The sequence below is a fragment of the Mauremys mutica genome, unplaced genomic scaffold (genome assembly GCF_020497125.1).
Source record: "Mauremys mutica isolate MM-2020 ecotype Southern unplaced genomic scaffold, ASM2049712v1 Super-Scaffold_100046, whole genome shotgun sequence".
Lineage (NCBI taxonomy): Eukaryota > Metazoa > Chordata > Testudines > Geoemydidae > Mauremys > Mauremys mutica.
The window spans coordinates 3,279,817-3,294,319 of record NW_025423257.1 but is presented as its reverse complement, the minus strand read 5'-3'; positions in this window follow the sequence as shown (position 1 = coordinate 3,294,319).

Sequence of the window (14,503 nt, the reverse complement as noted above, 5' to 3'; positions counted from 1 at the left end):
TGACACTCTCCAATGGATCCCCATCTTCCACCTACCGTGAGGTAGGTAGGAGCGGATCATTATTATCCCTCCTTGAAAGAGGGAGAAGCTAAGGCTGAGAAAGGAGAATTGACTTGTTTGAGGTCACACAGCCAGTCAGTGGCAGAGTTGGGAACAGGACCCAAGAGCCCTGATTTTCAAACTAACCATCGGATCTTGAATTTCAGACATTGAATGACCTGAATAAAGTGCTCTGATGAGCTCCAGAGCAACAGCAGTGCACAGGAATTATCCAGCAAGTATTTGAGGAGAACTGCAATGTTAGAAGATTAACAAATTTATTTTAACATGAGCTTTCGTGAGCTGCAGCTCACTTCTTCGGATGCATCTCACGAAAGCTCATGCTAAAATAAATTTGTTAGTCTTTAAGGTGCCACAAGTACTCCTGTTCTTTTTGCGGATACAGACTAACACGGCTGCTACTCTGAAACCTGCAATGTTAGAGAGAATCATGAACTGCTCAGAGACCATTAATGCAGAGAAGCAGCAAAATTCATCAAACACAGAACTGGTTCTGACTTATTTCCTTGGTCTTGAAAGAGACCAACAAGGACCTGAGTCTCCTCCCTGTCAATAACCCCCTGCTCAGCCAATCAGGGTAGAGACTGAGGACGGGAGGCTGAGGGTTCTCACCAGAGAGCCCAAAGGATGGCCCAGGTCACTGGTGGGGATCAAATAAAATTCAGAATAAAATTCGGCCTCCTTAAGCTCGTGTTTTCCATGCCTAGAATTCAACTCTCACCAGATGGATCAGACTGAACAGGTTTCAAACCTCCAGGAGGCTTTTACCTTCCAAACAGGGACGGCTGTTTTCTAGTAAAATCACTGAAAGGGAAGGAGAAAACTCGAAAGAGGTTCCTCCTGGCGCTCACGTCTGTGAACCCGAATACTCCCTCAGTCCTCAAAGAGAGACCTGGAGAAGGAGACTTGCTGAAGCAAAGCCACAGGGGTCTCTGAGGTTTCCCTGGCCCCTCGCCCCTGTCCTGCCTGGCTGATGTCAGCATCTCTCTGTGAGGTCACCACCTCCCCACCACCTTTGACCAATAGTCTCAGGTCCTGCCAAAGGCCTTTGTGATGTCACTGCCACACCCCTCCCTTGCTGTGCCAATGACCTGCCCCTGGCCAGGCACTTTGGAGGTTTGAGCTACTCCCTGCAGGACCTCAGCCTATTGGTCCAAGGTGGTGGGGAGGTGGTGACCTCACAGAGAGATGCTGACATCAGCCAGGCAGGTCAGGGGCGAGGGGACAGGGAAACCTCAGAGACCCCTGTGGCTTTGCTCCAGCAAGTCTCCTTCTCCAGGTCTCTCTCTGAGGACTGAGAGAGTATTCGGGTTCATGGACGTGAGCGCCAGGGGGAACCTCTTTCGAGTTTTCTCCTTCCCTTTTAGTGATTTTACTAGAAAACAGCCGTCCCTGTTTAGAAGGTAAGAGCCTCCTGGAGGTTTGAAACCTGTTCAGTCTGATCCATCTGGTGAGAGTTGAATTCTAGGCATGGAAAACACAAGCTTAAGGAGGCCGAATTTTATTCTGCACCTGGGATTTTGTCCCTTAGAATCACTGGGGTCATTGGGGTTTGTCCTTTTTGTTTCCCCTTTTCCTCCCTCCCTCCTTTCTCTTCGTCTCTTGCTTCTTTTGTCCTTTTTCCTGTTCACCTCCCAACACCAGGAGGAGAGTGAGTGAGTGAGTGTGTGTGTGTGTGTGTGTGTGCGTGTGTGCGCGTGTGTGTGTGTGTGTGTGTGTGTGTGTGTTTTGCGGGGGAGGGCTCTGCAGCTCCCACTGTGGGAGGTCCACACAAAAATGTGGGGCTGAAATAGTGCTCGGGCAGTGATCCCCATCAGTGACCTGGGCCATCCTTTGGGCTCTCTGGTGAGAACCCTCAGCCTCCCGTCCTCAGTCTCTACCCTGATGGGCTGAGCAGGGGGTTATTGACAGGGAGGAGACTCAGGTCCTTGTTGGTCTCTTTTAAGACCAAGGAAATAAGTCAGAACCAGTTCTGTGTTTGATTAATTTTGCTGCTTCTCTGCATTAATTATCTCTGAGCAGCTCATGATTCTCTCTAACATTGCAGTTCTCCTCAAATACTTGCTGAATAATTACTGTTACTGTTGTTGGTCTGGACCTCATCTGAGAGCACTTTATTCAGGTCATTCAGTGTATGAAATTCAAGATCCAAAGGTTAGTTTGAAAATCAGGGCTCTTGGGTCCTATTCCCAACTCTGCCACTGACTGGCTGTGTGACCTAAGACAAGTCAATTCTCCTTTCTCAGCCTTAGCTTCTCCCTCTTTCGAGTAGGGATAATAATGATCCGCTCCTACCTACCTCATGGTGGGTGGTGGCAGGGCAGGCTCTAGTTTTTTTGCCACCCAAAGGGAAAAAAAAATTAGCTGCTCCCACCCACACCCAACCCCTGGGCTCCCCCCCCATTTGAACCCTCTGCTGTCCCCGCTCTGGGCCTCCCCCCACCCACAGCCCCCTGCTGCCCCAGTCCTGGGCTCTCCCCCCCACACACACACCCCTGCCACCCTAGCCCTGGGCTCTGCCCCCCTGACCTGCACCCTCCTGCCGTGGGCTCTCCCCCACCACACCCCACATTGCCCCAGCTCTGTGCTCCCCCCTCCCCACCAGTGCTCGCCCACCCACACACCCTCTGCTGCCCCAGCCCTGGGCTCCCCCTCCCCCACCTGTACCCTATGGGGGGCGCAATTTTATATTCTTGTCTTGGGTGCAAAAATAGCTAGTTACGGCTCTGGGACCCCATATTGCGCTAGGTGCTGTACAATCCCTGGCCAACACTGGGACACCCAGGGGGTTCCCCTCAATTTCCCTGAGCCTCTGCTGCCCAAGTTCTTCTGACTCCATCTGGATCACACACACCCCTTGCAAAAAACCCACCTTTCCAAACAGTCCTTCTTTCCCTGCCCCCTAATTCCGCTTTCACACCCTGGGACCATCTCCTCTCTTTGTGCCTCCCCCCAGGTGAGCAGAGATGGAGGCAACTTCAGCCACTGGAGCCAGCCCCAGCAAGCGCTGCAGCCTGCCCTGGGGGGTGTTTGCAGACACAGGAAGGGAGCAGCTGGGAGCGGTGGGTGCTGGGAAGAAGGAGGCAGGAGAACAAATCCCAGCGGTAGGGGGCAGCTCCTGGGGGCGGGGCTCTGACACAGCCCAGGGGCGGGGCAGCTCCTGGGGGCGGGGCTCTGGCACAGCCCGGGGGCAGGGCAGCTCCTGGGGGCGGGGCTCTGGCACAGCCCGGGGGCGGGGCAGCTCCTGGGGTCGGGGCTCTGGCACATTGTGACGCAGGAGCCCGGGCTCAGCAGCTGCTCCCTGGTGGCCACGTGCTGCCAGCAGCGCTGGAGCCGCCCGGGCCGGAGCAGAGCCGCTGTTCTCAGCTGCAGCAGGAGCTGCCCCCGGCCCCGCTGGGCTCCAGGTGGGGACAGAGCCTGGGGCCCGGGGTACCCCTGGGTGCGGCTGGCGGGGCGGGAGGGGAGAGGCTGGAGCTGCAGGCGGGGAAGGGCGGGGGGTTGATCGGTCTCTGGGCACCAGGGGAGCCCCGGGGCAGAGTGTGTGTGTGAGTGTCCCGGGCCCAGGCGTGCACATGGGGGGAGCCCCGGCACCCCAATGCCCTGAGCCCCGGCTGGGGAGGCCGCTCCTCCCCTCCCGTGGGGGCTCCGGGGGGGGGAGGCTGCGGCGGCTGCAGGCGGGTGCTCAGCCCCACCCCCGGGAATGACCCGCTGCCGGCAGCTTGTGGCGCCTCCTCCGCGGAGCTTTTCCCCGGGGGCGGCCTGGGCGCAGCTGCGATCGGCTGTTTGCTGGGCAGGCTCCGCTGCTCCCCCCCCCGCTCCTGGGGGGCTGAGTGAGCCCCCCCAAACAGCCCCAGGGGTCGGTGGGGGGGGCCAGCAGCAGCAGAGCCCCCCCGCTCCCCTGGGGCTGCCCCGCCCTGCTCGGGCTGGTGGCTCTGCCAGGGCCCCCGCGTGAATCGCTGCTCCCTGCCCGCCAGGCTCGGCTCCGGCCACAGCAGCAGTGGGTGCCCCGGAGGGAGAAGCTCCAGATACCGGCAGAAGCCGCGGGGCGCGGGGGGGGAGAGGAGCCGAGCTGGAGTGGGGGGAGGAGAAGCCCCAGACTGGGCTGGACCCACGCTGGGGGTGGGGTGGAGAGGAGAAGCCCCGGGCCCCTGCAGGAGCTGGGAGGGGGTGGGGAGGGAAGCGCTAAGCTGGGACAGGGGAGGAGAAGCCCCGCTGGGTTGGGAGGCGGGAGCAGGAGGGAAGCCCAGACCCCAGCAGGAGCTGCGCTGGGCCGGGGGGGGGCGGGGGGAAGAACCCCAGACCCTGGCAGAAGCTGTGGGGCTGAAGTCCCCGGCTCGGGAGCCCCAGCCACTTTAGTGGCACAAGTTGAAGGGCCGAAGCCCTGATCCCCCCTCTGTGTGGAGCTGGCCTGAACCCCTCTCGCCCCATCCCCCATGTGGAGCTGGCTCCCCCTCTCCGGCTGTGGAGAAATTCAGCCCCAATCTCCCCATGTTGGTATCTCCATTCCCCGCCCCCCCATCACCCAGCCATGGATGGATTTAGCCCAGGAGGCAGGGTCAGTGTTGGCCCCATTGGGCAGGTGGGATCTAGGGCACAATGAGGTGAAGTGACTTTCCCAAGGCTAAGCAGGGAGTCTGTGGCAGAGCAGAGACTCAAACCCAGAACACCTGAGCCTGAGTCCTGTGCCTTAACCACTAGGCAACCTTCCCCCGAAGGAGAGGGAACCTCCTCCGCCACTTTGAGTGTGTGGGTGGGAGCAGCCACTAGACAGAGCTGCCAGGAGGTGGGGAGGGGGGTTGGATAGTTGGGGGGGTGATTAGAGGGTGGGGGGGTCTCTGGAGGGGGCGGTTAGGACAAGGAGCGGGGGGGGGTGCATGGGTTGAGGGTTCGGGGGGTGCCTGTTGGGGGGTGGAGCGGGCTCAGGGCAGGCAGGGAGCAGAGGGAGCTGGATGGGTCGGGAGTTCTGGGGGGTCCTGTCAGGGGGCGGTGTTACCAGATTTGCCCCTTACTTGGGGGTACGCTCATTTATTCGGGTTACATTTCTGGGGAGGGGATTCTGTGATTCTATCAATGTGCTGCTTGTCTCACGTGTGTGTTCATACGGAGCTCTGCTCCTCCCTTCTGCACGTCCCCTCCCAATGGAGCTCTGCTCCTCCCTTCTGCACGTCCCCTCCCAATGGAGCTCTCCTGCAGGACCTCGGTTCCCTAGGGCTGGGTTTTTCCAGCCCCAAAACCGGATGAGCCCCCACCCACCCACCCACCCGCCCCTACAGTAACAGAGCAAGTCTGAGCGGACCGGGTCAATCAGCACTGCCACGCTGACCCTGTATCTGCCCCTGGACTCACTGGGCTGGATGAAGCAGCACTGTCAAGCTGTTACCCTTATGTGTCCCAGATTCAGCACGGCCCTGTCCCCACTCTCACACCACAATTGTAGTGGCAGGAACCGCCTTGATGAGCAAACCCCACAGGATTCTGGGCGCTGCAGGGATCTGTAGCTTAGGTAAGAGACGCGTTGCTGCAGAGTGACTGGGGGAAGCTAAAAACACAAAAGAGTGAGGTTCAGCAAGAGAGCGAGAAGCAGCCAGCTGAACCATGCAGGTTATGTATTGAATACTGGTGATCACTGCACAAGGAGCCTAAACCAACCTAACATCCACTATTAAAGGTTAATAGCTACGGTAGAAAGGAAAACAGAGCAAGAGAGAGAAAGTGGGGGGGTCTCAGCCACTCCATGAAGCTTGAACTGGTTGGGGTTCCCAGGTGATGCTGGTAGCTGAGGGTCCTGAGGGCTGGAGACAGGCAGAGCCCCCAGCACGATCAGCCAGGAGAAGATGGAGTCCCAGTGGAACTGATGCCTAGTTTGGATCTAAGCATCAGCACCCTGACTGGAGGGTGAGTGGGGATTTTTGTAGAGAAAATACAATGGTTCAAGGGAGAAGACTAGATTTGTTTATAGGTAAGGCTGATGACTCAAGGGTTTTCTGTAGACTAGACAATAGGAGCTGATCACTCTTGGCTATGGGTGGTGTTTTCTTCAAGGGAGCTCACAATGCAACTAGGCGGCTTCACTATTTGGGCATCAGTTAAGGATCCATTGCTACAATTGATCTGATAATTGCTGAGCTGGGTGTGGGCAGGCGTAGGTTCATTAGCATCTGGAGCAGAGTTTCCCATGATGCAGTGCTTCCCTGCTTTTTCTGGTCCCAGAATTCAGTGTGGTTCTCTGCCCTCCATTCTGTATGTAAATTGAGATGGCTTCCTGTCCAGTGATGAGCTGCCAAAATATTAACTACCGGTTCCCTCCTCCTCACCTCACGAGGGGGTCATGCCCCCCATGTTTTTTGACACCCCCCCCGGGGACCCCTGACCCATCCCCCCCTTCCCTGTCCCCTGACTGCCCCCTGCCGCCCCATCAAACCCCTCCTCTCATTCTTGATGCCCCCCCGGAACCCCTGCCCCATCCAACCACCCCTTCTCTGTGTCCCTGACTGCCCCCCAGCACCTCATCCAACCCCTGCTCCTTCCTGACTGCCCCCCACCACCTCATCCAACCCCTGCTCCTTCCTGACTGCCCCCCGGGACTTCATCCACTGCTCCTCCTGACTGCCCCCTGGGACCCTTGCCCCCATTCAACCCCCTTGTACTCTGACCGCCCCGACCCCTGTCCAGCCCCTCACAACCCACCGAACACCCCCTCCCTGTTCCCTACCCCCTTACCATACTGCCTGGGGCCAGGACCGCGACTGGCGCCGCAGGACCCGAGTCCCTGATCCAGGCTGGAGCCGCTCGGCCGGGACCGGTGCTGCGGGGCCCGAGCTGGGCCATGGTGGAGCCGCTCGGCTGGGACCAGACCGAGCCAGGGGTGCTTGGCCAGGACACGGCTGGGGCGCTCGGACGGGGCCAGGAGGAGCCGCTCAGGTGGAGCCGGACTGGGCCGCGAGCTCCATCCCCCTCCCACCCCGTCCCGGCTTACCTGCCTGCAACCCCGCCACCCCCCATTGCACCCCCTGCCTGCAGCCAGCCCTTGTCTGCACCCCCTTCCCTGCCACCCCCATTGCACCCCCTGCCCCCAGCCCCCTGTCTGCACCCCCTGCCCTGCCACCCCCCATTGCACCCCCTGCCTGCAGCCAGCCCTTGTCTGCACCCCCTTCCCTGCCACCCCCATTGCACCCCCTGCCCCCAGCCCCCTGTCTGCACCCCCTGCCTGCAGCCAGCCCCTGTCTGCACCCCCTGCCCTGCCACCCCCCATTGCACCCCCTGTCCTGCCCCCAGCCCCCTGTCTGCACCCCCTGCCCTGCCACCCCCCATTGCACCCCCTGCCCTGCCCCCAGCCCCTGTCTGCACCCCCTGCCCTCCCACCCCCATTGCACCCCCTGCCCTGCCCCCAGCCCCTGTCTGCACCCCCTGCCCTGCCACCCTCCATTGCACCCCCTGCCCTGCCCCCAGCCCCTGTCTGCACCCCCTGCCCTGCCACCCCCTTGCCCCCAGCCAGCCCCTGTCTGCACCCCCTGCCCTGCCCCCAGCCCCTGCCTGCACCCCCTACCCTGCCAACCCCCATTGCACCCCCTGCCTGCCCGTCTACACCCCCTGCCCTGCCACCCCCCTGCCCCCAGCCAGCTCCTGTCTGCACCCCCTGCCCTGCCACCCCCCATTGCACCCCCTGCCCGCAGCCCCTGCCTACAGCCACCTCCTGCTCCCAGCTGCTCCCCGTGTGTGAGTGTCTGCACCCCCCCACTCCTCCCTGCCCACAGCTGCCCCCTGCCACCCTCCCCCACCCGCAGCATCTGCCGCCCCCGCCTCCAGCCAGCCCCTGTCTGCACCCCCTGGCCTGAGCCAGCCCCTGCCATCCATCCTCCCACAGCCCCTGCCACCCCCCTTGCCTCCTGCCACAGTCCCTGCCCCTGCCAACCCCCCGACCCCTGCCACAGCCCCTTTCCCCGCCACAGCCTGTCTGCACCACCTGCCCACAGCCAGCCCCTGTTGCAGCCAGCCCGTGTCACACTCCCTGCCTCCAGCGAGCCCTGCCCCATGCCCCTGTCTGCAGCCAGCCCCATGTCCACTGGTGCCCTGCAGTTCCCAGGGCACTAACCCTGCACACCTGCTTCAATGAGGGGGGCAGGGAGCAGCTGGGACCCACACCTGTGCACATCCGAGGGTAACCAGACAGCAAGTGTGAAAAATCAGGACAGAGGGTGAGGGGTAATAGGATCCTATATAAGAAAAAGACCCCAAAATGGAGACTGACCCGTTAAAATTGGGACATCTGGTCACCCTAGCACACCCCAGGGAGTGGTGGGCACCCACACATGGGAAATGGAGCTCAATTCTAGTTCAGGCCCCTTCTTTGTAAAAAAGAACTGTAGGTCGGGTTAACATACATCTGTATTTTCCCAGAGATGTCAGGCTTTTAGGTTCTTAAATTGCTGTCTGGGTGGTAAATGTTAAAAATTCCTCCCGGGAAAATACGGACGTATATGGTAACCCTATTGGTACAAAAAATCCATACTGTGGCACATCTCTTAAATCAGAACTTTTTATAGGGAACCGGTTGTTAAGATTTTAGCAGCTCATCACTGGAAGGGAGGCGCACGTGTCCCCCGTGGGGACTGCCCGGACCCCCGTTTCCCAATCCCAATTGTTGCCCCCTAACTACCAACACAGTTGCCCCCAACCATCAGTTGCCAGTCACCCGCCCGTCCCCCACTGCTGCCCCCTTCCTTTATCCAGGGACCTTTCAGCTCCCCCTCCCCCTCCCTTTTAATCAGCTCCTCAAAGGGCTCCCTGCTGCCCATGGGAATGGTGGGGGTGGGGCAACCATCACTTTGTGTTTATGTATTGGACAGTCATATAAAATCCAGTCCAACAGTCCCCCTTTTCCACTAGTTCGTTAACAGCAATATAAAATCCCCTCAGATCTTGGTGTTTTTCTCTCATGTTATCAAATACGCAGTTTGTGACACATTTTCTTTGCAAATCTCAAAGATTCATATAAAATAATCTAAACGTTTGCCCCACTGCTCTCTAGTTGTCTATTTCTAATTGAATATGCCCTGAGATTTCCCCCGTCTCTCTAATTATAAAATACAAAGAAAATCTCAGATTTACACCTTTTCTCAGATTCTTGAACCTGGATATAAAATGTTTGCAAATGTTGCCCATTTCCTCTTTATTCATTTCTCAAATATTGATGTGAAACACTCAGATTTTGCCTCCTATCAACAACTGATATAAAATCCCTCTGATTTTCCACTTTCCTCTCTATAATTTGCAAAATGGATCCAAAATCTCTCAGATTGGGAACTCTTTCATTTCTGAACGTTGCTCTCAAAGCTCAGGTTTTGCCTCTTTCTATGTCATTATCAAATGTCAGTTAAAAATCCACTCGGGTTTGGGGCTGTTCCCCGTGTTTCTAAATCCCAGCAACTTCTTCCTTCGAGGGAACCTGTTGCCCTGAGTTCTTCTCCATCTTGGATGTTGTAGGGGGTTAAATTGCCCAGAGATCATCTTTCCCGACTCCTTTGCGAATCATTTGTTCCCTCCTTTATCTCTGTTAAAATGTTTGCTGAAAAAAGAGACCAGCCAGATATTTAATACACATCAAAGCCAGAGGCCTCCCCCTATTTGGGGATCAGTGGTTCCCAGCTGGTAACGGGAGAGTTGGCTGGACGCTTTTCTTTTCTTCACCTGGCACGGGATGAGGAGGTCACTCTGAGTGCAGTCTGGGTCCAGAAGTATCCCAAGCCCCATGGCAAATGGCCTCTGTGAGGGGTTGCTTCCCGCAGTGCTAAGATGCAGCCACCTCTGGGGTGGATCCATGGTGGCCATTATTTGCTAGTGACAGGCATGGACATTTCTTACCTATTTTGTCCCTCCAGGTTTTCCATACTCCAGTTCAAGAGACATCCCCCAGGGCTCCCTCTGCCCGTGTGACTGGCCAGCAGGGGGCGGTGGTCACTTTCTATCCACTTCTCAGGCACTGTGAGGTAACAGTGTTGCGGGGTGGAGGTGGGGCTGTGGGGGGAGATAGCAGCTGAAGGGGGATTGTGGTGGGGGAGGCCTCTGGGTGGCTGGGCAGGGGGTACCCTAGTGAGGTTGGTGGGTTCTGGAGATTTGGGGTTTCAGGGGGTGGGTGTGATGTGCCCAGCCCTGAGGCTGTGGGTCCTGGAGGTGGGTATCGCTGGGGGCCTGGTGGCTGCAGAACAGCCGGGGTGGGCGTCTCTTGGGGAGGCGGGACAGGGGGTTAGAGGGAGCCTGGTGCTGTGCCAGGGGCTCTGTCTGGGCTTCCCCGCAGACTCCTGGGATCGCTGCCCTGCCCAGTGCACAGAGTGTGTGTGGGAGAATCCCCGGCGCTAGGCCAGGGGGTGCCCCTGTAAAGCATCAGGGGATCCACAGGGGGGAGGAGGGGGTGCCAGGCAAAGGGCAGGGCAGATCCTGCTGGAGGGCGGGGGGGGGGATCCTAGGCAGGCAGTGAGGGACTGAGTTCCCAGTGGGGGGGGTCCCGTGGGGGGGGTCGCTGGCTGTTGGGGTCTCTTGGGGGGGAACCCTTTGGGATTCCCAACCTGGCAATGAAGGTCTGGTGGGGGTTGTCTGGCCGGTGGGGCTCTGAGGGGTATCTGAGCTCCCTGGCCAGGGACTTTGGGGGCTGGGTCCCAGGGAGTATCTGGGGAGGGGGCTGGCTGGGGCTCTGGGGGCTGCTCCTAACCTCGCTTCTTCTCCCTGATTAGCTTATGCCAGAATCCTGGCTCCAAGCACTGCCCGACATTCCCCGGCCAGGCCCAGTCACCGTGATAACTTTCTAGCCACTTATCAAACACTGTGAGGTGAAATCACAGATTTTTGCTCTTCTCCCCTCTTGAAAACTGCAGGAACTTCCAGTTCCATTGTCCTAGATTGTCCAGTCCATTGTCCAGTCCTTGTCCTAGATCTGGGGGTGAGGGAGGTGGGAAGGGGGTCAGCACTGCCGCACAATGGTCCCTTCCACAGCATTCTGGACTCATTCTTTCTGAACTCTGGTTTCACTGAGACAATTGTTAATCCAGAGTCACTGTATGGAAAGACAAGGAGTGACTCTGGATGGACAGTGGGGCAAATGAGATCAGCAATTCTCCCTGTGAGGAGGGGCTCTCATTAGCTGCTCTCCCCAGAGAGCTAAAGGAGGGAAGCTGCTCAAATGCTCGTCCCTCTCTGCTCAGGATATTAGGGTTCAGCTTCCTGGGTCAGACGCTGCAGCCTCCATTGTGATCTGGGAGACCAGGCTTAGCAGCTGCTGCTCCCCCAGAGGGTTCTGTGCTGGGATGTGACCTGAATTAAAGCTGCTTCTCTGCCCGGCCCAGGGGATGACTTTCTCCAGCTGGTCCTAGCCCCCTAGGGCAGCCCTGGGCCCTGTTAATACTAAATTCTGATCTAGAGTCTCCAGGTAACTGAAAGACCTCAGGGTAAGTGCTGGGGACTGGCATGAAAGTGACTTTGCACAAACAGCCCCTCCTCATTTCTCCTCCCAGTAGCAATTGCCAGGAGAAAATCCAGCCCTGGGAGAGCAAAGCCCCCAGGAATGGGACTGTCCCAGCCGGAGGGGCAGGGAGAGAGGACGGGGAAGGAGAGACTGAAAGGGGCAGTGGTAGAAATGAGCAGGGAGAGATTTCCAGCTCTCTAGTCCACCCAGACACATGTATTGCTGCATCCCTGGGCAGAACCACTTTCCAGTGAACAAAACAAGGATCAGAGAGAGGAAAAGCCAGTTCCTGACTCCATATTCCCCCTGCTGGGGTGTGGCTGCCGTGGGGTCAGTGTCCGAGGGAATCCCCCACAGTGACTCCTTTGGTTCTGCTCTTTTCTAGCCTTGTGTTCAGCGACTTTGTTAGGGGGTGAGGGGAGGGAGAAGGGAGGTTAAAAATGTGTCTGGGCTTAGCCTGGCAGGAGGGGCCAGATCTACATTGTAATAAACAGATTGAGCATTTCCCAGCATGGCAGAATCTAGGGTGTCTGTGTGCAGGGAAAGGGCCTGGTGGAATTCTGATGTGAAATTAACTGAAACCAGTTCTGAAACACCCACAACTGCCCTTCTCCCCCAGACAGGCTGCAGAATGGCATCTATGTTTTGCTCCAGCTCATCCCAGCCTGGCGTGGGACAGGGAAGAGAAATGGCTGCAGTGGAGCCAACTCAGGTAGAGATTATCGGGGGGTTGCTGGTGGGTTCCTGCTGGAGGAGAGGGAGAGCAAATACACCGGAGATGGGAAGGTTTGAACAGTCTGGTCAGGAGGTTGGAGCGGGACAGGAAATTCACAGCGTGGGGAAAGGAGGAGGCCAGGGTGTGGCAAACCTGCTGGCAGTTATTTAATAAGTGGCCTAGATTCTAGGAACAGACCCAGGAGGTTCGGAGGTGGAAATACCTTAATTTGTGAAGAAAAAAATAGCCCACCTACATGGAGCTAGTCAAACTGACCAGAGTCCCAGTGCTGGAGCCTGAGCTCACTAACCAGCGGCTGCTGTGAGATATGAAGGGGGCACCCATGAGTCAGGCTTATTGGAGCTGCCTCTCCCTTCATATCCCGCTCCTCACAAGGAGGAGGTTGTTGGGCTTCCTACCAGGGAGCTCTCCCTGGACCCTGCTAGGGGCTCCATCTCCTGTATCAGTCGGTGGCCAGTAGGTGTGTGATGGATCTGCTGGGAGAGACAAGGGGCTCTCTCTTCGTCCCCTCACCCTGGTATTTGCTGGATACGCTGAGCGGGGGGGGTGTGGGACTCTGACTGCGATCCACCCAGAGCTTCCATTTAATTCGCTACTCTCTGCCACAAATAGTGGGGCTGTGAGTGGGGAAAGAGGTCCTGAGTGTTGGACTCTTGCTCTTTCAGGGGCCGGTGACCTTCGAGGAGGTGGCTGTGCATTTCACCTGGGAAGAGTGGGCTCTGCTGGACCCCACTCAGAGAGCCCTCTACTGGGATGTCCTGCAGGAGAACTATGAGACTGTGACCTCGTTGGGTAAGGGTTCCTGTCCCCTCGGTTCTTGGAAGGGGAAACGAAGAATTAAGGTTCACGCCAGCCCCACAATGCCACCTCTACTCTATCCTGTTTCAGCATCACCCCAATATGCCAGTGACACACACACACTCCCAGAGACCCTCCCCTGCTGCAGAACACTTTGGGAACAGAGCACAGGAACCATATCGCATAGTGTCAAATAGCTCCTGTTTGCTCAAGTGAAACTGGGGGTTAGGTCTGGCATAACTGTTCCATACCCCTAATCATTTTTGTTGCCCTTTTCTGAACCTTTTCCAATTCCAATATATCTTTTTTTGAGATGGGGTGACAACATCTGCATGCAGTATTCAAGATGTGGGTGTATCATGGATTCATTTGCTGTTTTTACAAATATGATATGATATATTCTGTTGTATCTATCCCTTTCTTAATTATTTCCAACATTGTTCGCTTTTTTTCACTCCTGCTGCACATTGAGTGGATGTTTTCAGAGAACTATCCACAGTGTCTCCAAGATCCATCTCTTGAGTGGAAACAGCTAATTTAGACCCCATCATTCTGTATGTATAGTTGGGATTATGTTTTCCACTGGGCTGCACTATGTGCTATCCTGACATCTAGTACTGCTGAAATCCTGCATTCAGTGATATCCCTGCCCTTCCTGTTCCCTTTCTCCACTGAACCCCACCAGCCCATGCTTCCTGTTCCCAGCTTCCCCAGGACTCTCTCGCTGTCTCTGAACCTCTCTGTCAGCAAGAAGCAGTGCCAGGGACACTTGCCCTCTGTCTGGAGTCTTTGATTTCTGGGACATGGATTTACTTTCTTTGTGTTGTAAGAGGCTCTGTCATAATGAGGGTCTGTGACATTACCTAGAGTACAATCTGGACTGTTAAATAGCTGTGTTCCCTCAGTTCTCCAACCTGGGGTGCCTTTTCCATTGTTTTACTGCGAGAAGAGCCCCTCTTGGCCAATTAACACACAGTCTCCAGCATGTAACTCACTCCCAGCTACACAGTATTGAGTGCTGTTAGACAGCCACTCATGAATTACACCTCAGGAGAAAACCAGCAAATTCTCAAGTGCCCAACTTTCCCCCAGAAATGTGCATCTTGCACTGTCCAGCACGCTACTGAACAATGCAAGCTCATATGAAGTCTGTCATTTCATCAGTGGAAAATGACATGCACCAGCTTGTTATCCCAAACGGAGTTTCCAACACACTTTAATCCAAACACACTGGTTAGATAAACAATAAACCAGGTTTTTGTTAACTATCGAAAACTAAAACTAGGACCAGCCGATGAAAGGGGCACTCCCAGGAGAGACTGTATAAAGGCCGGAACATCAAACAACTTTGTAAACCTGAGAGAGCTGCCTTGGGGACAATGACAGGGAGAATCCCCCAAAGTGACTCTTTGGATTCTGCTCGTCTCTGGTCTCTGATTGTTCCTTCCAAAGTA